A 24,614-nucleotide genomic window follows, 5' to 3' on the forward strand; every position below is an offset into this window, starting at 1 on the left:
ACCTTGCTGAGGCTGGCACATGAGTTCAAAACCATCTGATGTTCTTTGATCTGAACTGAATTATCCACAGTGGGAGCTGTAAGGAGAGAAAAGGAAAAATCTTTCCTGGAACGTTTCTCCACGAACCCCTGTTCACCAGCCCAAGGACATGGGACATGGATGGATGCTCTGTCTCTGCTCCCTGCCAGCTTTCCCAGGAAGGTAGTTGAGCCCCAGCAGCTCAAGGACTGCTGCTCACAGCCCCCTGAGGTACTGCCTTCTCTGCATGCTTTGCAGGCACCCAAGGTGTGTGTAAATTAATGTATGGAATGGGTGGTTTCACACAGCTCCTGATATGGGTTGGTTTGGGAACAGAGGAGTGTTTTAATGACAGATTACAAATTGAATTTTAATGGCAAACAAATGGTGAGCTCTGTTGCTGCATCAACAGTCTCACAAACAGGCTCTTGACCCTATAAATAAACAGCAGCTGATCACCAAGGAGTGACTCTGCAGTTTACTCCCCCTCCCCCATAAATACACCTTTTCTGTGTACTGTCAATGTGGTGCAGCTGGCTGGATGTCACACTCCTCTGATGGACAGGGTATCCTTGGATCAGTGCACATATTGCTTAAGCTCTCATCAAGTGACAGAAGCAATAGGAGCAATTAAACAAAGATGTCTAATGGGAATCTTCATCTTCTCTCTTCTAAATGATGATGGATGTCAGTGAAGGATATGTAGAACAGAATATTCAAGTGAGCTCCCACTGCTGTGTCTATTGTTCCAAACACTTTTTGAGTTCATGGGAAGTTTATCTGATATAAATTAAGCACAGTACTTAGTGGGACGAAGCAAAAAGACCAAACATGTCTGTAACTTTTCACTAGTTGAAGTGAGAAGGTTTCCTTTTCTCATCTTGCCATGTCCAATTGATTTCCTTTCCTCTGGTATGTCTGCAGTGTTTACAACCCAGGGAAAAGCAATATTAGGAAACAGTTTCATTACCTGTGTTCAGGGCAACACTGAGATCAGGTTTTGAAAAGCACTTGTCAGCTCGGGTAGGCTCTTACTGAAATCATTGGCTGTAGGGTTTTTAAATTGGACACTTAACTTTTTATGGAGGAAGGTATTTATCTCCCCTAACCAAAAGATATTTGCTCCCATCAATTTGTTAAAGCTTACAAAATGTCTTTTTATTTTAAGTCAGCAGTTTGTAGCATGCAGGGTGATGTCATCCCACTGCTGGATCAAAGGCCTGAATGGACACTTTGGTGACATCCCAGTTACTGTCACCCCCTTTTAGTGACCTTGTGAAAATAAAATGCACAACTCCCTGTTTCCTCTAAGAAAAATCCCAGCTGGTGATTCTCTGGTGGCCGAGTTGAAAGCTAAGGAAGGCTGTGGAAAGGAAGGCACTGAAGATAATGTTGTGGCAGAAAGACTGGGCTAAATGAGGCACTGGAATAAAGAAGATGTTCAGGTACAAAACAAATGGCAAAGTTGATTAGTTACAGAGGAAATCTGTATAGGAATGTACAAGCAATTAAAATAAATTCAGAATGGGAAATGTAGAGAGTCAATTTCCAAATTGGCCTGCAAGGATTACCTTCAAAGTGAGTAAAGGCATTAGAGTCCCATACCCAGCCAGAAACCTCAATGGCAGAAATGGTTCAAATTGAAAGAAAAGCAAAGATGAGAACAAAAAGCAGGGACTCGAAAAGAAGAAGCCAATGTGCAGTGTCAGGTGAAGTGTTTGACAGAACTGCAGGACACACCAGAAAGCTCATTACATGAGGAATTAGCCACTCTGTTCAGCAGAGATCTCTGAGACTTGCTGAGGAGAGCTAGGATGTGTGTAACGTAGCCACGTTGATGTCAGATCAAAACAAAATGCAGCTTGGTTTTTATTTGCCCTGATTTTACACAGAGAAGATCTTCACTTCAGTGATTCATCAAAACCCCTCTAGACAGCTACGAAATATGAAACTTTAAACAATTTTCGCTGTCACTGCTGCCACTAGCATAGAAAATTCAAAACAAAGCTTAGTCATTCATTCAGACATGGTCAATAGCCCACCTGGTATGTGGTGCAGTGCAGGGACCACCATATGCTGAGGTTCTCTGAGACACGGTGTGTCCACTGGAACCTTTTTCAGTTTCAGAAAAATCCTACAAAGTTTGTCAGGCACAGGATTTGGGAGAGCAAGGTTGTGTCTGTTTGTCCAAGCTTAGGTGCCTAGAATACCTCTCATATCTGGGATGCTGGAGCGGGATTCAGGATGCATAAAGAGCAGTTTTTTCCAAGGGAAAAACCAGAGTAATAATGATAAAAAAATAATAATAATTCTAGATTAAACGAACATTTTGGAAATAGCAGATTTCACTCAGCAGTGACCATCTTCTCTTTCTTTCTTCTTCTTGGAACAATTGCCATTCAACACTGAGCAGAGCTGTCATCCTTACCTCCCAGGTCACTGTTTCCAGCTGTTCATCTCAGCCTGCCACCCCATCCCTCTCTCTGGGTGGCTCCAAGCCAACAAGCTTCCAACTAACTTCAGTGGTTTTCCATCACTCCCTTCATTGCTTATTTAACTCCCAAGCCTTCCCTACCCCTAGCAAGTTTTCATTCAGGGAAACAACTGCTTCTGGAATGACTCACGCTGCAAATAACTTATCTGATTTCTGCCATCCTGACTCAGCCATGTCACCAGCCCTGGGCAGGCAGTGATGGAGGGGCTTGTGCCACCTTCCTGAGGGGTCTCTAGATGGCTCAGGGTCTGCAACATGAAGGGTGCTGCAGAGATCCCAGGGAGCTCATCCCTCTCACATGTCAACAGAGTCTATTCTTCCTCAAGTACTTCCATCCTTGTGACATATTATGACAATTTTGTGCCGAACAGCAAGTGCACCAAGTTTAATAACCATTGAACAGTTCATAAAAATTTAAACAGTCATGAGCTGGCAGTGGGGCAGCTGTGGCTGGATTGAATGCCTCAGCCCAAGAAAGCTAATTTGTAATTCTCTGTCTAAAATACCCATAAGGCTGAGTTTTCTACAGCAGCTGAATATGCCACCACTTCCCTTGTCTGCTCAGAGCACCTCTGCACCCTGCTTTTGGGCTGGCACCCCCATTTCATGAAAGCTGCTCCCAGCCCAGCTTGCTGATGCCAAGAAAACCTCCTTGAATCAATTTAAATCAGTGAGACTAATGGGAAGCCAGTGGGGAGCTGCAGAGAGTCACTCCTTTGTGACAAGCCCATTTCTGTACAGCTCCCTGTCTGGGTCTCATCTCCTCCCCAGCTGAGACCAGATCCAGTCCCTAAGGAGAGGAGAAGCAAGGCACTTCACTTACAAATATGCCACATGGAAGAGGACACAGAAGAATGATGGAAAAAAGAAAGGAATTGCTTGAGAAGTCTGTTTTGCCTACTTACACCTTCACAAGCTTCAGAAAACTAAGTCTGATTGACAATAAGATGCCTAAAAGGTTTTGGATGCTCAAAGTGCAAAAGAACACAGAGACCCCATGTCCCAAGGTGCATCGAGACCCTCCTTGCACATCTGTGTGCACATGTGGCAGCCCAGCCCCATGCAGGATGTGTCTGGTGCCTGGCTGAGGGTCTGGTGGTGCCTCTGAGCACCCAGGCAGAGGTACCTTGTTGCTCTAGAGGTTCCTGCGCTGCACAATCCCACAAACAATGTGTGACTGCCATGGGGACATGCATGAGCAACCATCACAAGCCTGGCCTCTCCTTCACAGGCAAGCATTGCAGTCACGAAAGGTCATGAACAAGGAAAAATAACATTTTTTCTTTTGGTTTTGGTGTTGGGAGACCATTGATTCCGTTAGGATAACTCACTGCAGGAGCCCAGACCAAAACCAAGAAATGTCCAGTTGTTGATTCAGCAGATTTGATGTCATTTTTTCCTGTGTTGAACAGAATGTGTTCTCTGGAAGCTCTGCTCTTTATTCTGAACAATGGCTAAGCAGAATCACGTTCTTCCAAGAAAAATGGTATTGACAGCTCTATTTTAAGCCTGAGACCAACAGGTGGGAGCCTATGAGCAAGGTAAATCTCTGTGGGCAAATCAAACCCTGAGATGTACATCTCACTGCTTGAATGTGTCACTGGGATCAGAGAAATGCAAGATTTTAGAGGCATATTAACTAGAAAGTCAATTTAATTCTTTATGTTTCATGAAAAGAACTGTTTTAGTCTAACTGCAAGTGTGAGATTCTTCACACCTTGGTATGACAGGGAAGGAATGGCAGAGGGTGAACAAATTATTTTTCCTTTCTAATTAATCAAAAGAAAGGCATAGGTCATGCTGAGAATCATTTCTGCAGCTGGCACAAGCCCCACTGAGTACAACCTGACAGAGTATACTTGGGATCTTAGGACAAAAGGGGATTGCTGTCACCCATGGGAGAAGGACCCTTGCAGACCATCTCCAGACAATTCCACATGTATTTACAAAGATTCTGTACATGCTCAGATGTATTTGTGAAGGCAGTGTTTGCATCTTGCACTCAAAATTCCTTTAAATCTGACTGCAGAACTGGATACTTGCACAATAACCTTGGCTGCTTCCTCCATGGAGCAAGGGTGAGCATCAGGAGCACTGTTATACTGAATTGTTTCCAGAATTGCTGGTTTAAAGTTGTGATAAGCTACCAGAGCTGAAAAGATCATTTAGAAAAAAGCACATACCTGGCTTTTGCCAAGTCAGGTAACTAAATAAAAATTGTAGGAAGGCTACTGCTCCCAAGGAGGGGTGGAAAAGAGTTTAGGCATAGGGAAGGAGGAAGGATGAAGGTGATGTTTCTGCAACGTTACACTGGACAATACACCCTGTGATTGGGGTATAAAAGCTCTTCTAATGGGACACTAAGAAGATGGTCTGTAAAACTTCATGAAGAGCAGGATGATGAAGGTGGCAGTGCATGGAGGCTGTGCTGGAGGCCGGTCAGAGATCCCTCAAACCCTGGGGTTTGTAACAGCTTCAGGATGCCCCATGGGGATTTCAATTTCTATGGTCCCAGCTGCTGCCCCATCCATCACTGCATCACCCGTCAACCAAACAGCCCATGCTGGCCAGCAGCTGTCCTGCCTCCAGGCACTTCTGCCTTTTCCTGCTGAATCTGCAGTGGGCATTTCATCCCCACGATTGTCATGTCAGCTGAGTCACTCTCCAAGTTTCTGCTGGAAAGGTCAGCCCTGCACCAGCTCTCCCCTGCCGTGGCAGTGGGAGCTCTCGATCAAGTGCAGCACACAGCAGCCAGCCACTTTGGGCAGGTTTGCTGCCAAATGGCCGTGGTCTGGCAACTCAGTTTCAAATAGGTTAAAAATGTGTGTGTCCACAGATGTTAAACAAGACAAATGATACAGATCTGATGTACCTGCATGTTCCTGGCAGTGGCCTTTCCCTGTCAGACAGTGCTCGTGGTGTCTCTGGTCATAAACATTTTGATGCTTGCAAAAGTGTGGGTGACAGCCTCCCTGCCCCCAGCTAGCAAGAGTCCAAAGACTTGATGTTTAAACAAGGATAAATAGGAGCTGAGCACATTTTATGAATTTTTAATATATCCAATTTTTTATTTATCTTTCTTCTGCTGTTATCTTTTTGCTAGCCAGCACATCACAAGTGAAGGGATGGCACAGGCCAAATGTTATTCTTTAATGTCTGTTGCTGGCTGAAATTCTGCTGTTCAAATGGCCAGCCTGGAGATGTGTTTCTCTTACAACTGACCATGTCTGGACACCCACAGAGCCAGGGAGAGAACAAGGAGGAATGGAACTGCTCTGATTCCTCCCATGTTCATGTTTGGTTTGATCCAGTTTCTCTGATGTCCTATTTCAAACCTTTCCCGATGAACATTTCAATTTAGTTTCTATTTCTGCAACTTGCTTTTTGTTACTCCCATCCCATTTTCCTGGAAACTTCACCCTCTTGCTTTTATGTCTGGAATGTGTTGGGCATTGGTACATTGATATTTACAGGCAGCACTCAGATCTCCCATCCCCATCACCTGAGGATTAGGTGCAAGCCCAGCCCCACTCCCACCACAGGGAGCCCTCCTGCAGCTTGGCTCAAAGCCCAAAGCATCCCATTGGTTTGGGAAAAGAATTCTCTCCATTTCCAACCTAACTGATTGATTTTGAATTTCTTCTACCTCTGGTTATTAACATAAGTCGAAAGATGCCTTCTCGTGGAAAGTAGCAAGAAAAATATGTAAAACTTACAGAAATTTGCATCCGTTTAAATAATTTACAGGCAGATTTCACCAAAAAAAATCAAGTCTTATGAGTGCTTGCTGGAAGCTCATCAGAGCCATTCTGGGCCATGCCAACTCCAGCTGCTGTTGGGGAAGGTCTTTTGGTTGAGTTGAGCAGGCACCAGAGACCAACATTGCTGCTCTTTGTGTTATCAAATCCAGTTATACAAATATTGCCTGAGCAAAGGACAAACCTGCTCTGAGCAGCACAGCAAATGTGAGTGGGGTTTCCATTTTTCCTTTTTTTTGTTCTGCAGGAGGCAGGGCTATGGCCAGGCTGACAAGGTACTCCATTTAGTGATGGAGGAGTTCACAAAGGTTTGCTGGTTTGTTTTTTGGTTTGGTTTGTTGGTTTTTTTTAATCAGTTTTAAGCCACTAATTTGGAGCTTTGCAACCCAAGTTCATAAGAAAGGGCACTTACCTGCCACTATGGCCATCAAGCTGATCACTTGCTCTAGATCTGCTTAGGGAAAAGTAGGGACAGGGCACCTGAGCTTGGGAACAGCAAGTATTGCCAAGCCATTCCATTGTCTCTAGACCTCTCCTCCCCTTGCACACAGTATTTTTTAAAAAGAGGGATTACAGAGTGATTCTAGGGGCTAAGTCAAATAGTTGTTGAAATGCACATCAAAACAAGTTGATGATCAAAGTGAAACAAGTGCTGTCATATAAAGGGAGCATCTAAATGAGGTAGGATAAGGGCAGCTATCCCTGACCTATTTAAATTTTTCTGGCCTTGGGCAGCAGAGATTCAGAAGAAATGAAATGCATAACAATACCCAAATGAGATTCACTTCTGCAATGCTAAATATGCTTCAGAGCTGGAATTATATTTATTTTAATTCTAGTATAATCACATTATCCCCAGTGTATGGCATACTGAAAACAAAAAGAAAACCCAGAACTTTATTATACATACCAGCAGTGTGTGTTAGATAAAAAAAAATGTAGGTAGGTAGGTAGGTAGGTAGGTAGGTAGGTAGATAGATAGATAGATAGATAGATAGATAGATAGATAGATAGATAGACAGACAGACAGATAGATAGATAGATAGATAGATAGATAGATAGATAGATAGATAGATAGATAGATAGATAGATAGATATTGCTAAATTACTGATATTTCTCTTGTACCTCATTCTTCAGGTACAAGATTTTATCTCTTGTACCTCATTCTTGAGACACAGCAAATATTGAATATATTGCATTTCCTGGATAACCCTGAAGACTAACATCCCAGTTCTGATGAAAGGAAGAAATAGATACAAGGATAATGTAAAATTCAGCCCAACAATGCAAATGCTCTGGGTCTTCAAGTCTGCAAGTGGGGCTGCTGCCTCTCCCAGCAGCTCCAGGATCCTCAGAACTGGCCATACAACAAGCAGCACAGTGACCTTTCCATCCAAAGAGTTAGAAGGATATTTTTAAAAATTGATATCTAAAGTTAAGATGCTAAACTGATGTCTAGGCAGCTGGATGTTCAATAATAATAAAGGATGCAGACAGCAAGAAGCAGAGCAGATTTTCCCCAGATGATTGATTACAGCCCCAAAGATCTGTGGGTGTATATTTTGTATATTCACCACTACAAATAATTTAGCATGTGGCTACATTAATATCAATGGTCTGTGGCTCCAGTCTCATGGTCCAACACATCTGTGGCGTTTGTGCATCATCCACAATGTGTAAGTCAAGGTTCTTAAAGTGAAAGTGCTTAAAATACATATTCAATATAAATTAAAGGGTGAGATTTTGTGCACAGTATGTTGTGTTATTCCTCCTGTGCTTGGGACCCTGACACATCACGCCTTGTCCCAGAGCTTCTGAGACACAATAGTGGCCAGTGTGCTTTTAGCTTACAGAAAATGTGAGAATAAAAGGCATAATGGTAACCTCTGGGAAGGAGGTCTAGCACTGACTCACTACACTTGTGTTTTAAATTATACATTTTCAGAAGTCTTGTCATGCTCCAGCAGAAAGCCCAAAAACAAAGCAAGGACTTACTCAGAAATGGATAAACCACGATACTGAATAATGGCTGAGATGGAGGGAAATAATTTCCCCGGGAGCTGCACTGTATTCATCCCATGGATGAAGAAGAGCTCACAGCAGCAGAATGACTTCTGCTCCTGGGATTGGGTTCCTGACCTGGCAACATTCCTCTGTGGGGCAGGAGGCAGTCACCTCCTCTTTCCCTGATGGACATCCCTTAGTGGACAGATGATGTTCAGACAACTCCATGTATTTACTCGCTTCTTCACTTCTGGCTCAGGATAAGGCTTGAAAAATGCACTGGGAAAAGCTTTTTCTTTGTTGATGCCCTGTTGGAAACTGTGGGAGAAATCTTGGTTTACTATCTGATTTTTCAAATTTCAGATTCAAGATCCCCTGGAAATAGTAAGTCTTCACAAACCAAACTGTTCATGGGAGCGGACTAGTTTTGCTTGATTCTCTAGCTCAAAAATAGAGGAAAAAGTCTCTGAAACCACCCAAATGTTTTGGCATTCATGTTTATCATGTAGTACAAAATCCTGTTCATCTTCCATTAATACTGATTAATATTGGCTGTGAAGATGGTAATAGAAATAAAAATTTGAATAGTAGCTGATACTGAGGAGTACTTTCAATACTCTAAATTAATAACTAAAATAGTTTGCCTAGACTCACCCATAATTGTGGCCAAGTTTTGACATTTAGTCCCAAAGTTTGCTATTATGTAAATATTAAAATATATTAAAATTATATTAAATTAATAAAGAGATAAATAGACATTTATATACGTATATATGTTTATACGTATGCATGTGCATGTGAGTGCAGATATACATATATAAATATATATTTTAAAAGGGCTCTTTGAGCAGATGCAATTTCCTAAAGAAACACTTGGATGCAAATCTGGATCACAGAGTCACAGAATCACAGAATCTTAGGGGTTGGAAGGGTCCAACCCCCCTGCCAGAGCAGGATCACCCAGAGCACATCACACAGGAACGTGTCCAGGTGGGTCTTGAATGTCTCCAGAGAAGGAGACTCCACAACTTCTCTGGGCAGCCTATCCCGGGGCTCTGTCACTCTCACAGTAAAAAAATTTTTCCTGATATTCACATTGAACCTCCTATGCTCCAGTTTGCACCCATTGCCCCTTGTTCTGTCACTGGACATCACTGAACAAAGCTTAACTCCATCTTCCTGACACTCACCCTTTACGTATTTGTAAACACTGATGAGGTCACCCCTCAGTCTCCTCTTCTCCAAGCTAAAGAGACCCAGCTCCCTCAGCCTTTCCTCATAAGGATCCTGAAACCGTGCCCACATCCCACAGAGACAAGGTGACAATTGCCACTGCTGGTCCCCACGGAGCTGCTCCTGTTCAGAGCAGAAGGGAACAGGGCTCCCGGCCGGGACTGGCAGCCCCAGCTCCCAGCCACTGAACTCTGAGCACACGGTCACTGGGCTGGATGGAAGAAATAAAATGGTACTGAACCAATGCATTTGTGTTAAAGAAAACTGCCAGCACTTAATGAGCCTCATCTTTCCCTGTGAGATCAGGCACGGGAGCAGTGTGTTTATCATGCTGAAGGCATTGCAGGATTTGACAGGAATGGAAATGAGAGGAAGGGAGGAAAAAGGATGGAGGTAGGGGAACAATGTTCAGAATAGGGAACAGCTTGCCAGCTTCCTCCGAGGGTAACAGGGGAAGAGAGAAATTTTCATGAATGGATAACTGGCTTTCCACTACTTTTCAATTTTAACAAACCTTCTAATGATAATTACAGACTTTCTGTATTTATAGAGACCCAGTGTGTGTGGAGACAATAGCATCATCTACCAAGTCCTTTCTTCTGCCGCCGTACGGATGCAGCCATTATCTTTCAGACCCTTCATTAAAATATGAAAGGAGATAAGCAATATGTAGCAATGTCATTTCCCAGTAATAGGAGGATCAGAATTAACTCTGGCTAAGGAGAGCCAAAATAATATCTGAAGAGTTAGAAAGAAGGTGGGCAGAGCCATGCTCACATAAATTTCTGCTGCCAGCACCAGCTAATGCTTACAGAAATGATCAAAGGTTGAAAAAAAAAAATGAGAGAGGATGATAAAACCACAAGGTTAATGCTCCAGAGAAGGAGACAAAAGGCCCGTGGGGCTCATCTGCACTGGCTGTGCCCAGCCAGGCAGAATTCCCATATAATCCTTTTCCTTGGTCTTCTTCAACAACCAATCACCTTGGTGGGATAAAAAGCTGGATGCTTTAAACCTCCTGTGCCCAGCAGAATTAGTCAAGTCCCTCTTGTTTAGATTTAGGGAGTAAGAAGGGGCACAAATTCCAGATTTCAGCCCAAAGGACTGCAGCAGATGTCCATCATAGCACACACAGCAGATGCATAAGTCAAATCATGATTGGGAGCAGTGCACATTTCTGGTTGTACCTGAATCTTTTTTGGGTTTTCATTAAAGAGGTTTTTTAAACCACTTTCCCCCCCCAATTCTTATCTAATTGCCTTTAGTGACTTGATACCTGAGAGATAAAAATAAACCTTGAGAAAGCTGATTTTAAGGATTTTCTCCTAATAATTGGCATGTTACTCATGTGCTTTCAGATGCCACAAACTCAAAAAATAAACAGGATTCATAAAGCAGAGAGTCTACCTGTCAGTCTTGTCTCTCTCCCAACATACTGGAGAATTTTCTGTGGATCTTGGACATACTCTTCCAAAGCTCTGGCTCCTGGCTGTCTCAGGGTTGTAAACCAGAGCCATCAGCAGTGAAAGGCACTTTAATCTTGGCTGTAATTTTTATCCTGCAAAGAGCATTTGGGTGATCAATTTTCATTAAAATAAGTCATCCAAAATACGGCACCTGCAGCCTCAGAACTGGATGGGAAATTCACTGCAGCTGATGAGCACTGTGAGGAGCACGTCAGGGGAGGTCATCCCTGTCCCCAGCTGCCCTAGGGACCCACTGGTGTTTTGCTTCTGCTTTTATTTTTTTTTTACTGTTATGTTACAAAACCATCAACAGCTCTTTGCTCCAGCCAGCCAGAGCATACCTCCAAATCCTGCCCTTCCTCTTTACTGAAAGCAGTCTTCTTCCTTTCCAAAGCATAAATCATGGTTCTGGGGAAGAGGCACCCAAAAAATGTCACCACAGCATTTGAAACCCCAGATATTTTGCTTGCTTTGTAAAACTGGTTAGAATAAAATAGCTTAGCATCAACTTTCTATGTGCTTGGAGACTATCTGTAGTATTTTTCAGCAGCAGAGGAGGCTCAGAGGCATTTCCTCCCTTTGGAAAGTAGGAATATGAATAAATTCATAGAGTTGATGTCCTATTGCATTGAAATGGCTTTTCAAGCTCTGAAGTGTAAATGTTTTCATGTTCCCAGAGCGATCCTAGCCATGTAGGGCTGTTTCTTTTGGAATGCTGAATGTTTATTGCTGATACCTTGGGAAGAAGGTGCAGCAAGTGATGAGACTACCCCCTTTGTTAGGGGTGAGGGAAGGGAGGGAGATGGGATCTGGAGGGACAACTGCCCTGTTTGGCTGAAGAGCCTCTGGATTCAGTTGGTGACAAATACACTGCAGCAGAGACGAGGCAGAGCCTGGCATCCTTCAACAGCTCTGTAGATGTTGCTTTGCAGTCAGTCATCGTGTGCCACACTCCAGTGCCATCATTCATCACCTGCCCTTCAACAAGGTTATCTAATGATAGTGCTTTTATTGATATTCCTAATGGTCGCAGAAGAGGGCGTTTGGTGGCAATTCTTCAAGAATTGGTTAAAAATAGCACTGGTGCTACAAGTACTGGTGTCTTTAGGCTGCCCAGGGAGGTAGTGGAGTCACCATCCCTGGGTATGTTGAAGGGTCTTTTGGATGTGGTGTTGGTGGATGTGGTTTAGGGGAGAACTTTGCAGAGTAGGGATGATGGTTGGACTGGGTGATCCCAAGGGGCTTTTCCAACCTGAACGGTTCTATGGCTCTAAGGCTTGGCAGGAAGGCTGTGAGGGATCTTACAGAGAATTGCTGATCCACGTCTGCTGTTTCATTTCTCAGCCTTTGGTATCTGAACTGTTGTTTCCTTCTCATGACTTTACAAACACCATTATAGTGAGAGATGGATGTTCAAGTTAAGGAAGTTATGGGACAAAGGGGAACATAGACTTTAGAAATTATGGTGTGTTCTCTGTTTTCTGCAAAATCATAAGCACTTCCAGAATTATTTTTTCTGTTTCATTTTGCATCTCTCAAAAGCTGTGAGTGCTTCCAAGCTAGATGGCATTTCCATTTTTATTTAGTATTTGTCCATGTTGTCATTCTTCAGTTTGCATTTTAATAACACTACCAGAGGATGCTATTTAAAATGAAAAGCAACTCATGTTCTTTCTTTGCTAAGATAAAAGCATTAAAGGGAGCCGAGTGCAGAAAATGAAGTTGTTATTAGAGGATGACATTTCTGAGCAGTGAATAATGGACATTGTGGCTGTGGCTTGCTGTCACTTGAGGAAAGCTGTAGTTGCCAGCTCACTGTTGCTGTAGTCCAAAATTTCATGACCCCAGGGACCACTCAGCCAATGTGTATTGCTCTTTGTTGTTCTCTCTGTAGGGTGAGGAGGTGACTTCATTTGCTCCTTGGCTTCTTCCACCCCTGCAAGGGCACCTGTGGTGGATACAGAGCAGAGCCTTGCACAGAAGCTGGACACCAGCAGACATGCCTGTTCAAATGCCCTGTTTGTGTTACAACTCTTGCTTGATGACTTTGTTTTATAGTAATTTACAAATGTGAAGAATTATGACTGCTGTAGTGGTTTTGTACAGTGATGCACTACAGAACCCTGAACTGAGAGCAGAGATCTGCATGACAGGGATTTGCCCAATGTGTAGTGAATATAAATGGTCCCATAGTCCTAAAAAGCAGCAGTTTTTTTTCAAGGGCATGAGTGTGTCTCAGTGAATCATTGCTCCAGAGGCTGCCATGGCGAGGCAGAGGCAAGAGCAGTCACTTCCCTGGCTGAATTGCTGGTCTGAGTCTGAAAAACCTCAGGCAGGAGATTTCAGCTTTTGCTTTCAGCTTCCTCCCTGCGGGCTACAGGAGCCCTTGGGCAGAGCCTGGGTGCTGTGGCTCTGGGCAGTCCCTGGGTGCTGTGGCTCTGGGCAGAGGCTGGATGCTGTGACTCTGGGCAGTCCCTGGGTCCTGTGGCTCTGGGCAGAGGCTGGATGCTGTGGCTCGGGGCAGTCCCTGGGTGCTGTGGCTCTGGGCAGTCCCTGGGCGCTGTGACTCTGGGCAGAGGCTGGGTGCTGTGACTCTGGGCAGTTCCTGGGTGCTGTGGCTTTGGGCAGTCGCTGGGTGCTGTGGCTCTGGGCAGTCCTTGGGTGCTGTGGCTCTGGGCAGTCCCTGGCACTCCCAGCAGCCCCACACGGCAGGGCTGGCGGGCTCAGCCCCGGGGTCCCACACACCATCCCTCTCAGCCCTGCCAAAAATACCATTTCAGTTGAGAAAAGCAGCAATGAGCAACGTTTCCTCTAGTAATGAGACATGCTGCAGAATCAAAACCACTCTTCATCCTCCCTTTCCCCTCCATCGTTATTTTTTAACTGCTAAGGGAGCTCATTTTTCTTTTTCCCTGTATGTTTTCCTGCCCTTGCTCCTGTGCCAGGCGCGGGGCTGTGGGACTGGGAGGTTACACGACCACCTCGGGGGGGGGTCACCGTAACCCAGATGTGTCACATGAAAGGAGGAGTCGGGCTTGTGACAGTCGGAAATGCTTCTGCCTACTTCTTAAACAACCAAAACCAAAACACACCAAAACAACAAACCAAAAACCCAACCTCCCCAGCTTCATCCTGATAGTAGAGCTCAGAGTAATCAGTGCTCTGAGCTGTTGAATGAGAGTGATTCTTGTTGGTGCTTTATGTGGCTTTTCAAAGAATTCTACCTAATTCCTAAGGAAATGAGGAAGAAAGGTGAAAACTACAGCACTTGGAAGACTGGAGCATCACCTGCCCCCTGCAGTGCTAGTCACTAGGGCTTGGACAGTTAAATTGCTCAAAGTCATTCATCTGAAGTGATCTATCCACAAAGTCCCTGTCAAAACACCCGCAGGGCTTGATCCTGCTTTTCCCACGCAAGGGAGAGCTCTGTTTATGCCACTGAGTGTGGCATTCCTGGGCCCAAAGCAAACTGGAATTCATGCTAAGAAAATGCCAGTAGTTCTGACATGTATATCCTGAGGCATTTGGCCATTCAGGCATTAGATATATAGTACAATGAATGATCCAGGAGGAAATAATCTTTGAAGTGTAATGCAGAAGCAGAAGAAATGCCAGAATAAATTGCCAGGTGAGCCAACAAAATTAAAAGTCAGTCCCAAACTTATCTGAAATCAATGAGTCTTCTCACTGATTCAGTGAAAAGGCTTTGAATCAGACAATAAATGAACCTCTGTGGCAATCTTTATGGATATCAGAAATAAGTCTGCTAATGAGAATATTAGAAGAAAAATAAATCCAGCTTGAAAATATCTTCCTACGATTATCTGTTCCAGGTCACTGTATAATGCAAACAAGTATTTTTGCTGTTTAGTAAGTCTTAGGCATAGTTAAAGGTATAAATTACTTTTAAGGAAATTATGTTATCTCCAGCTCTGCATATCACTGTAAGGTATTTCTCATGCTAAATAATGACTTCTGATCCCATTAGCCAGTGAGTGTAACAGGCAGTCCATACCCTTAGGACAGCTCTCCTGGAAAAATAAATAAAACCCCAGTAAAGTCTGGCTCTGTGTGGAAGGGAAATCCGTGCATGCACAACAAAACCTGCTGGTTGAAATGACCATGGGTTGTACCACAATTCAGGTCATATTCAGGTCTGTCAGCTGGGACATTCACAGTGCAGATAAGAATGACTGGCAATTCTTTCTTTTGCATAATTGGATTGCCAGCAAGCAGATTCTTTTGGCTTCTTGTTTTCTGATACCATAATTAGTGGTGTCAGTGTGAATTTGCAAGCATGGAAACGCTTTCAATTCCATTCAATTTCTTTAACAGAAAAAAATTCCTTGAGCTTCTCAAGCTGCCAGGAAGCAGGAGATCTTTAGATGTGGCCTCCTATCTATTCCCCTGCAAAAAATCATTCACAGTCATTGCTCCCTCTGTTTTCTAAGGAATGAGGCAAGGAGACTGCAGCTGACAGGGAGAGAGGGAAGCTCTGAAGCCACCAGACAGGCAGAAAGGTGCAGCACAGACCATGCCTGTGGTCTGACATCCATCTTTCAGTCCATGATGAAATTCTTCCACCTCACTTTGCTCTCAGGACCAAGGGACATGGAGTACATGACAAAAATGGATGAGGACTGGATTTCCACCAGGCCCTGAGATTCTAGGGGCAACCCTATAGGCCTGTGATTTTTAAAACAATAATACTTTGGACAGATGAGATAACTCTCCTTCTAGGTTTTCAGCCTCTGGCTTGGTGCTTGGCTACTCCAAAAAGAGAAAGAAGAAATAACTAGGGTATGAAATGTGCCTCTCAAGAACAGTTAGATTCCTAGAAAAGGATTTCAAGAAGAATTTGGGAGTAAATTGGTTGGAATCATCTTCAAATTCTTTTGCACTGTCACATGTTATGACATGTCACAGCTGACCTGACCCACAAGTACTGAAGCCTTCTCCAGAGCTTTGCTATTAATTTCAGGATGAGGATGTTAAGAAGCAGGATGAGTCCCACTCCCTCCCTAGAGCCCTGACTCCTGCAGGTGGCTCCCTCAGCCAGGATGGAGAGGTGCTACCAAAAGAGGAACTTAGTCCTTTAGCTGGAGACAAGAGAGGCTTTGCCCTTCCTGGGCCAGGGTCTACCAGTGGGACATGGTGGTGGGTGAGGCACATCAGCCACTCCTACACACAGGCTTCACCTGAGGATATTTACCTCCCATTTCTGGAGGGCAGAGTCGGGACAGGGACCACATGAGCTGCCCTCTGGCAGCAGGAAGCTGGTGCTGGTGGTCTCAGCAAGACCAAAGTCAGTGAGAAAACCCATCAGGATGGCAGGATGCTGATCTGCACTGGTGCTGAGAGGGGCTGTCCAACCACTGCATCTCATCTGGGACTCGGTCCAGGAACTCCAGGAACCAGAAAATCAGCCAGATATGTTTGTGAAACATTATCTGACACTCCCTGGCAATAACTCAGTGGTGTCCCCTTCACTCTGCACCATCACTTCTGAAGGGCTCTCTTTTTACTCCATGAAAAGCCAGAAAACAGCATTACATCATGTCACTGGGGACTTCAAGGAAAGCTGGTGTATTAATTAGACTTCCTTGCAGTTTAATCAATCATTGCTCCAGGCTTGGGATGGAACTATAGCAATCAATCTTTTTTTCCCTTTTTTTTCCCATCAGAAGATAACCATTTGAGTATCCCTTGTTAGCAGGAAAATAATCTTGCACTCAATTATCACAATTATTACCATTATTTACAGCTTTACAATGTACCCTGCAAGTGACTGCAGAGTCCATACAACAGAACAAGCAGTGTGATTAGGCCAGCCAAGGAAGGGCTGGGATTAAGTATCAACTTTAATTCTAATCTTATAACCAAAGCTGTGTGAGCAAAGGGAGAAGATGGTGCCACTTGACTTGAAAACTGAGCCAGGTCATGATTTACTGCAGCCTCATTGACTTTACTTATTGGTTTTTTTTAATCAGAGTAGAGTTAAACAAAGACCTTTGTCCAGCAAAAAAAAAAGAGAAAAGAGCCCAAGCCATGAGATATTGGCTAACACATACACTTAATCACCATTCCTGCAACTTCAGCCTTTTTGGGAAGCCCTTTATGTCCATATGGATTTCATGAGGCTTTTTACATTCATCATTCCCATTTTCTCTGGGGAGCTGTCATTAGGCTCTCTTCTCCACATTGGCCAGAAGGTCTCCTGGTTCTGAAGTGCTCTGGGGAGAGCTAATGACTACGGTAAAGTTTTACACATCCCCTTAACTTATGGAGAGCAGAGCAGCTGTGCTGGCCCCACGCCAACCCGGCTCGACACCAGGGTCGTGATGGATCTGCAGCCACATGCAAAGTTCAATAGGGAGTTTATTTGTGCTGCCATGCTAATGTCTTGGCTTGACATCACCACAATATGCTAGAAATTGCTGCCATAAAAAAAAAGCAGAGTGACTGATCATTCCAAGGAGGAATTATTGTAGATTTGGCACCTTCAGTCCGAGCAATTTCCAGCTGCTAAGCAGATGAATATGTTGCATTTTAACCTGGGCATCCATCTTCAGATGTACCAAAAAAAAAAATAATAAAAAATAAAAGGCTTTGAAAGAAATTGCAGACCTAAGCTGAGTGAAAGGCTTTAAATAATGTCAAGCTCTTAAAGAACAAAGAGTTCATTATGTAGGTTTAAAACTGTTCATTTCTTTGTCACCAGTCCCTTAAAGAAAAATCTGCCCAAGGACACCCAAACGTGTCACAGCCTGATGGCACGAACAGGGAAATGGGAGGGATTTTGTTTCCCTCTCAATATTGCATCAAAAAAACAATCTCAAGCAACCAACGAAGCATTTTTGCAACAAGATTCCTAGGTACTCTCAACAAATTGAAATTAGAAAATGAAAACTGCTGACAAAAAATGATAAATGTAAGTATTGTCATGCATGATGTTTGTTTGCTTTTACTTTTTGAGGCAGTGTTTACATCTGGGATACACAGCATATTTCAGCTATTTATTTGCAATATAAACATTTACAATATGAATCAGGCTGTTGTTACTGCTTTGTCTGTAACATGTAATTACTTCAAGTGATGTTTTGCTCCAGGTATGAAGCAAAGCTGAGGTCTGTATTGCAGCAGTCTGCCTGTTAATCTGCCTGATCTCTCTCTGCCTTCTCTGTAGCACCCATTTCTTTAATAGGAAAAGGTCCAACTCACCCTGTAACTCCAGAAGGTTTGACCAAATTGCTGTAATGTCAATATTTCCCTGGGTGGCCCTGTGCTCTAGTCCACACACAGCTTAGCAAGTTTAAGGCCACATCCAGAGACATGCAGTGATTAATTTATAACACTTTTATTTGGCTGAATTCAATTTTGTGTGAAGCACACCAAAAAATGGGTCAGAACCTGCTTACTGCCATGTACTTCTGAAAGCACCTGGCATGGCAAAACCTCAGAACTTGGATGCAGGTAAGAAGGACAGACTTGAGGCTGGGGTAGCTCAGGCAGTGACCTCGGTGGCCTCACTCTCCCCAGGGAGCACAGCTCCTAAAGCTCCCAGCTCTAGAGACAGCACAGATTGGGCTCTAGTAGTTTATAATTCATTTGTAATTTTGTTACTACAAGAAGCCATTAGTTGTGCATTAGGTAACCCCCTATCTTTGCAATGTTGTCATTTATGAGGTACTTCTCTGGATTCAAATTTATTGTTATTGCTGTGCTTATGATCATTCTCATAGTTATTGATATTGCTGTGCTTATTTTGTGTATCATGAACTTCAGTATATTAGCATCTGGGGTAGGACAATTCACAAAATGACTGTGAGCTGCAGGGTTTTCAAGTGCTGCCAGCCCTGGGCTTTGTCTTGGAGGGTCCCTGGGCAGGGATGAGAAAGTCCTGCCCTAAGGTCAGCTGGTGACAGCCAGGACACAGCCATGAAGGGGCACAGGGAGGGATTTCCCTCTGCTGCCCAAGGTCCAGAGAGGAAAGTATCCCATTCTGCATGGATGCTGAGCCCCAGAGGCGCTGAAGGGTGTCCTCAGGCTGTCCCTGGGATCAGGCTCCTATGAAAGAGTTCTCCAGCATGGAGCCACTTCAGCAGCCAAAATGCAGCACAGAGTTGTCCAGTTGTGGTTGCGTTATTCAGAGCAATCCTATTCCCACCTGCCCATGGACAACTGCAGTGCAATGCATTGCACCCAGACTGCTGATCAATTAGCTCTCCATAACTAATTCGTGGCCCTTCTCCTTCGAGCTGTGTCAGTCAAACCTGCAGCAGAGCCTGAGATACTGAACTCAAGTCTGGCTGCTGATGTTGTGACAGGTACCAGCTCAGCCACCACAGCTGGGAACAGACCCTTCTGAATGGGACTTCTATTTTTCTTTTACTTTTTCAGCAAGTGGGGTGGTTATCAGCCTCAGCTCAGCCCTGTGCTGCTCCGCACCTCAGCTGTGTCTCCTGAGCCTCCCTGGCTGCTGGTGGCTCCCAGCCCTAGTCTTATAAAAATGTAGGAATATCCATGTTCATAAGTGTCCCACAGAAAGTGTTGACAGGGAGATATTTTGATAAATGCTGAGTCCTTATTACAAGCCATCAACACCCAGGGAAGTCCTCCTTGCACGGGCAAAGGATACAATTGCTCCCTGGTCTTAAGTTACAAGAAATGTGTTTGATAACTTTTTAACTGTAATGATATTCCTGGTCTTCACTGCCATAAATGATCTTGACAGTGTCACTCAAAGTATTGAAATCCAGGTCAAGCAAAACAGATTAGAACAGGAAATTAAATTTCCTTATGAAGAGATTAACTGAACTGAGCTCTGCCATTGATCCTGCTCTTCCCCTCTCCCTTCTCCGATGGCCAGAGCTTGTTTTTGTCCTCTTTGCTGACTCCTTTGGAGAGCCCAGGGGAGCAGCCACCAAAAATGCTTCAGTGTTTTTACTTTTAACTTTTTTTCCACAATTATGCATTAAAAAAAAGCTTGAAAAACTTCAGCCCAACACATGAGGTGGCAGTTCCCAACTTTCTACCGTAGTCACTGTTCAGGCAAGATGTTCTGTTTTCCTGTGTTTTGTGACTCAAGCCAGCAAAACCTCCCATACTCAGACACTGGCTGATCTCATTCTTTGTATGAACAGCCTCTTCAGAGAGTTTATGAATCGTTTCACACTATACATTTTTCAAAAGCTGTAATATAAACATGTTTAAGAATGGCCCAGCACCACCAACACGAGCTGCACGCCCTGTGGGTCCCACTGGAGAAGATTCCTGTTAGATGATACAGGTCCTCACAACGTTATTTCTTGAACACTTTTCTGGCAGTGAGATGAGGACAGGGCTGATAAGCACGTGGCTGGGCTCTGGCAGCATCCTTGCCCACTCAGGAGAAGCTTTATCCACACTCCTGCCCCTAGACCATTGCAGACTCAGGCACGTGCTAGTGAGGGTGGTTAACTTTGGCTTATGCTCAAACATGTGTGTCCCATTTGTACTTTATTTGTATCTTCTCCTTGATCGATACATGGAAGAATAAAGAGATCTGTCAGTTAATTTTAGAGTGGAAAACATGTTGTTCCAGCATCTTTCCTTCCTTAAGGCAGCTGGGATAGTGAAGGTGTATTACTTGTGTGCAGTGCTTGAGGTTACAAGACAAATTCAACTAACAGCGTGCTCCAAATGAGATTGCAATATATGTATTTGGTTTCTTTCATTTGATTTCTTTGACTGGGATATTAAATTGAATTGACTAGTCACATACTTCACAGGGCAGCGAATTATTCAAAGCAAAGCCTGAATTGCAGTTAATTTAACCTCCTGCAAAACCCAGTTAAGCTGTCGTTTTCATGGACTGTGACTCAGGGTCTGGAGAGATGCAGCTTTGGATCTTCTGGGCTGGGTGTCTGCAACATTCAGCACTTGGGGGTCCTTGCAGGAACAAGCACCTGATGAGGAGCTGAGAGGGGATATTCCCAAAGGATGTATAACGGGGTGTTAGACTGCAGAAGTAGGCAGATAGTGGGTCTGCCTAGAGTTTAGCTGCATGAAACATCCCAGTTAATATCTTGTGCTCTCAGTGCTTGCGGGAGTAATGGGAGCTGGAGTTTAAAGTAGCAGATGCTCAGCTGTGCTGAAAATTAAAGAGACTTTCTCCTCCGCCCAGACAGTCCAGTGCAAAACAACTCCTTGCTGTAGCAAAGACAGATTTCAGGCTTTTAAAGAAGGCCAAACCCCTCCTGCTCCACACTTGATACATCCCACTCCAGCTTTCCTCTGCTCTGTTGGTGTTGCTAGACCCTCCGTTTCTGTCGTGTACATAAGAAGGCAAAAAATAAAGCAGTCAGTTTTTGCAGCTCCAATTTTAGCAGTATTTTCACAGTTACTATTGTGCTAGAACTCCACATGACACAAAGAAATCTAGTAGGTCAGCAGCTTGAAAATAAAGTCTAATTTTACATTTAGGCAAGTTACATAAGCATTTGCTAATTAAGAAAAGTGTTTGCCCATCATTCTCCCAGAAGAGAAAAACACACACAGTACTTGAAAGGTCCCTTAAAGTTAAAACCAGAAATGCTCAGAATTGCCCTTTCCATAAAAGACTTTGAAGAAATTTTCACAGGCCACAACAATATTTAAAAATAAAATCAAGTGTTATGTTTGAAAACATAGTGAGAAATGTGTTGGGTTTTAAGTAGCACAAGATGATAATGTTAGTACCTCTGCTAACAAAACCTCTGAAGCACTTGAAAGGACCCAATTAAATTAACAGGGACTTTTTGTTTTCTGCTTTTCATGCTGTAAAAGTAATTTGGTTGTCCTTGGCTGGTGATTTCAATGGAGCTGAACCAGTAACCAATTTGCCAGCAAGAAAGAAGCAGCAGAAATTTTAAAAGGCCTCGGGTTTTCACTCTACATGAATAATTAGTGGAATTGCTTTTGGAAAACAAGCTCAATTCTGTGATGCATCTTCAGTCAATGGGGAAAAATACCACTCATGACAAAAACGTGTCTGCTCATGGCTGGAGAGTAGGGCTGTACAACTTTCAGCATGGCAGGATTGGAAAGGGACTAGTCAGAAACTTCCTTTTCCTCATGAAGGATCAACCCAGGCAGAGTGAGGAGATGGCCACGGCCAAGCAGGGTAAGCAGGGGATGGGGTTTGTACCTAGTGTGGTGCAGATGTTCTGGCAAACAGCAGTTGTCACTACACTTCATAGTAAAGGCGAACTTATAGATTATAAAAAGCCAGCTGCTAGTTTATGAATGATTCATCGATCAGTTTTATAGACTGTTAGAATTTTACAACTCATAAACTTTCTTAGCATCACAGTTAATAGCTGCCTACATCGCATCCCATTGATGGGCTGCAAGAGCCACAGATACCTCCCGCCTGTTGCCTGGCTGTGCTTTCAGCCACTGGATTTAGCTTCAAGCTACAGGGTGAGCAACATGCCCAGTGAGCCTGCTTTCATCCCGTATTAGTATCTTCTTTAACTGGAGATCTTCACTAGCTGTCTGCTCATGGCAAAGTATTGGCAGAGGTTGCTGAAGGTTTTCTTCTGAAATGGCCCTGCTGGAGCAGCACCAGTTGTCTTTCTTGTTCAATAATTGGTGTTTCTTCCAGGCTTGGCTGAGCAAAAACGCTGCTGTCCTCCTCCCCTAACTATAGATAGGGACTTGCAAACCTTCACACCACTACTGACAAACCTGGCCACCTTCACATCTCTTTTACTGGCTTTTTTCTTTCCTGGAGGTTTACTGGACTCACTTAATTAATTGTCTTTATTCCAGTTCATTCTGCGTGATAATTAAGTCCATTTATTCTAACCAGCTTTCTTCAAAGACAGAGGATTCAGATGCATGAAGGATACCTCTCAGCAGTGAGAAGAAGCTGCTGAGTGCTTTGGTCACATTGTCAGCAGTGAAAAATATTGCTTTTGATTGGCTTGCAGACATCCTTCAGGAGTTACCAGCTAAGGAAAAACTGTTAAAACCATGAACAAAATTATTCTCACCTCCTTCCTCTTGACTAACTCAATTTTTTTGTTTAGGTGACTTTACTAAAAGTGACTGACATTATGACTATGCCTTCTCTTTCTTCAGAGAGAAAAACTGCCTTTCCCAGAACACCCTGAATTTTCTCTTTCCTCTAACCCACTTGGCCTTTTCTTCTCCAAGGGATCCTCAGTCTGTGCCACCTTATGTCTGTGGAGCTGATTTCCCCTCCCAGAGCTTGATGGTCATGAACCCACCTGCCTTTTTCAGATTGCTTCTGAAAATGAGATTTTAACAGCAAACTGCTCTCAATAAACAAACCTCAGGATCTAAAAGGATATTACTGTTAACTCTCTCCTGTCGCTTTGTCATTTCTGTCAGAGTCCAACAACAGTTTTATTCAGATCCTTCTTTAATGCAACTCTTTTCCGTGTTTTCCTGGCTGAAGAGAGCTTTAATATGAGGATGAGTTATAGCTAATCTTCCCCTAAGGTCTCCAGACCTACTGCAGCTCTCCTCATTTGAATGCACCCTGTGTCCATCACTAAATTTCCCAACCAGATGAAGCAGAAAGGTTTCTGGCCTGCCTGGCTCTGGAGCTCTCATTACAATAGCAGCCTGGGTATTAAAAAAAAAAGACAAATACCTCTGAGATCCTTGTCAGTCTAATACATTCTTACTGGAACTAATAAAACACACATAGTTTAATAGATGAAGACTAACTCATTCTCTGAAAAATATCTCGGTGGGAGTGATGATAAAACTATTTGCATCATTCCATTTTGTGCCTGGCATTATTTGTGTGCCTGTGAAATCAGCCACCAATCAGGGGACAGGGGAAAGGCAGTAAGGCTCCTGCAGGCAAAGGTTTTAGTGGAATTTGTAGAAGTTCTCTGTGTTTTATGGTTTTCTGGGAAGAATTTGTCTTGCTGCCATTTTTACCACTGCTGAGTACACGGAGAACTTGAGTGACAATGGGCATCAGGTCAGGTCTGCAAAAGTGACCTGCAATTTGTGCTTCCCACGGGTGACAAAATGAACTTATGAAGAGGATCTCTGATTTACAGTGAGCAATTCTGTCCTTGGGAAAGTGGAGAATTAATAATAATCAAAGAAATTACACAGATTTAAACCAGTGCTGATATAAATCATTGGACTGGGCTGCATATTCTGAAGATGCCCTGCCTGTCCCTTCCTGCAGCGGTGAAGAGGGGGAGACCTGGTGGGAGAAAGCAGGTCAGATAGCTTCAAACTAAAAGCCACAGCTAAATCTAGTAGGGCTTGTGATTCAGAGCAGGTTTGGGACTTAAACCCTACAGTGAGGGTTTAAGGCTAGTGAGTCTGCATTCCTCATCCCTTGCCATGGGCAGCCTGGCAGATCAGCCTGCAATCAGGACTGAAGATGTGACATCAGCAGCTGATGGGGAAAAGAAGCAGGTTAGGAAGTAGCTCAGATACTTTCTTCTGCAAATCATCTTTCACTTTTTTTTAAAAAAAAAAAAAGTCTTTTATTTCCTTCTTGACATTTTCCCTTTTTACTCCCTCCTTCCCTGCCCATTTCCTGGTCTACTGTTGTTCTTCATTAAATAGGTACAAAATCCTGCTCTTCATTAAAAAACCCACACACCTCTTTATGCAACTTG

This window comes from Apus apus, chromosome 9, assembly GCF_020740795.1.
Source record: "Apus apus isolate bApuApu2 chromosome 9, bApuApu2.pri.cur, whole genome shotgun sequence".
Lineage (NCBI taxonomy): Eukaryota > Metazoa > Chordata > Aves > Apodiformes > Apodidae > Apus > Apus apus.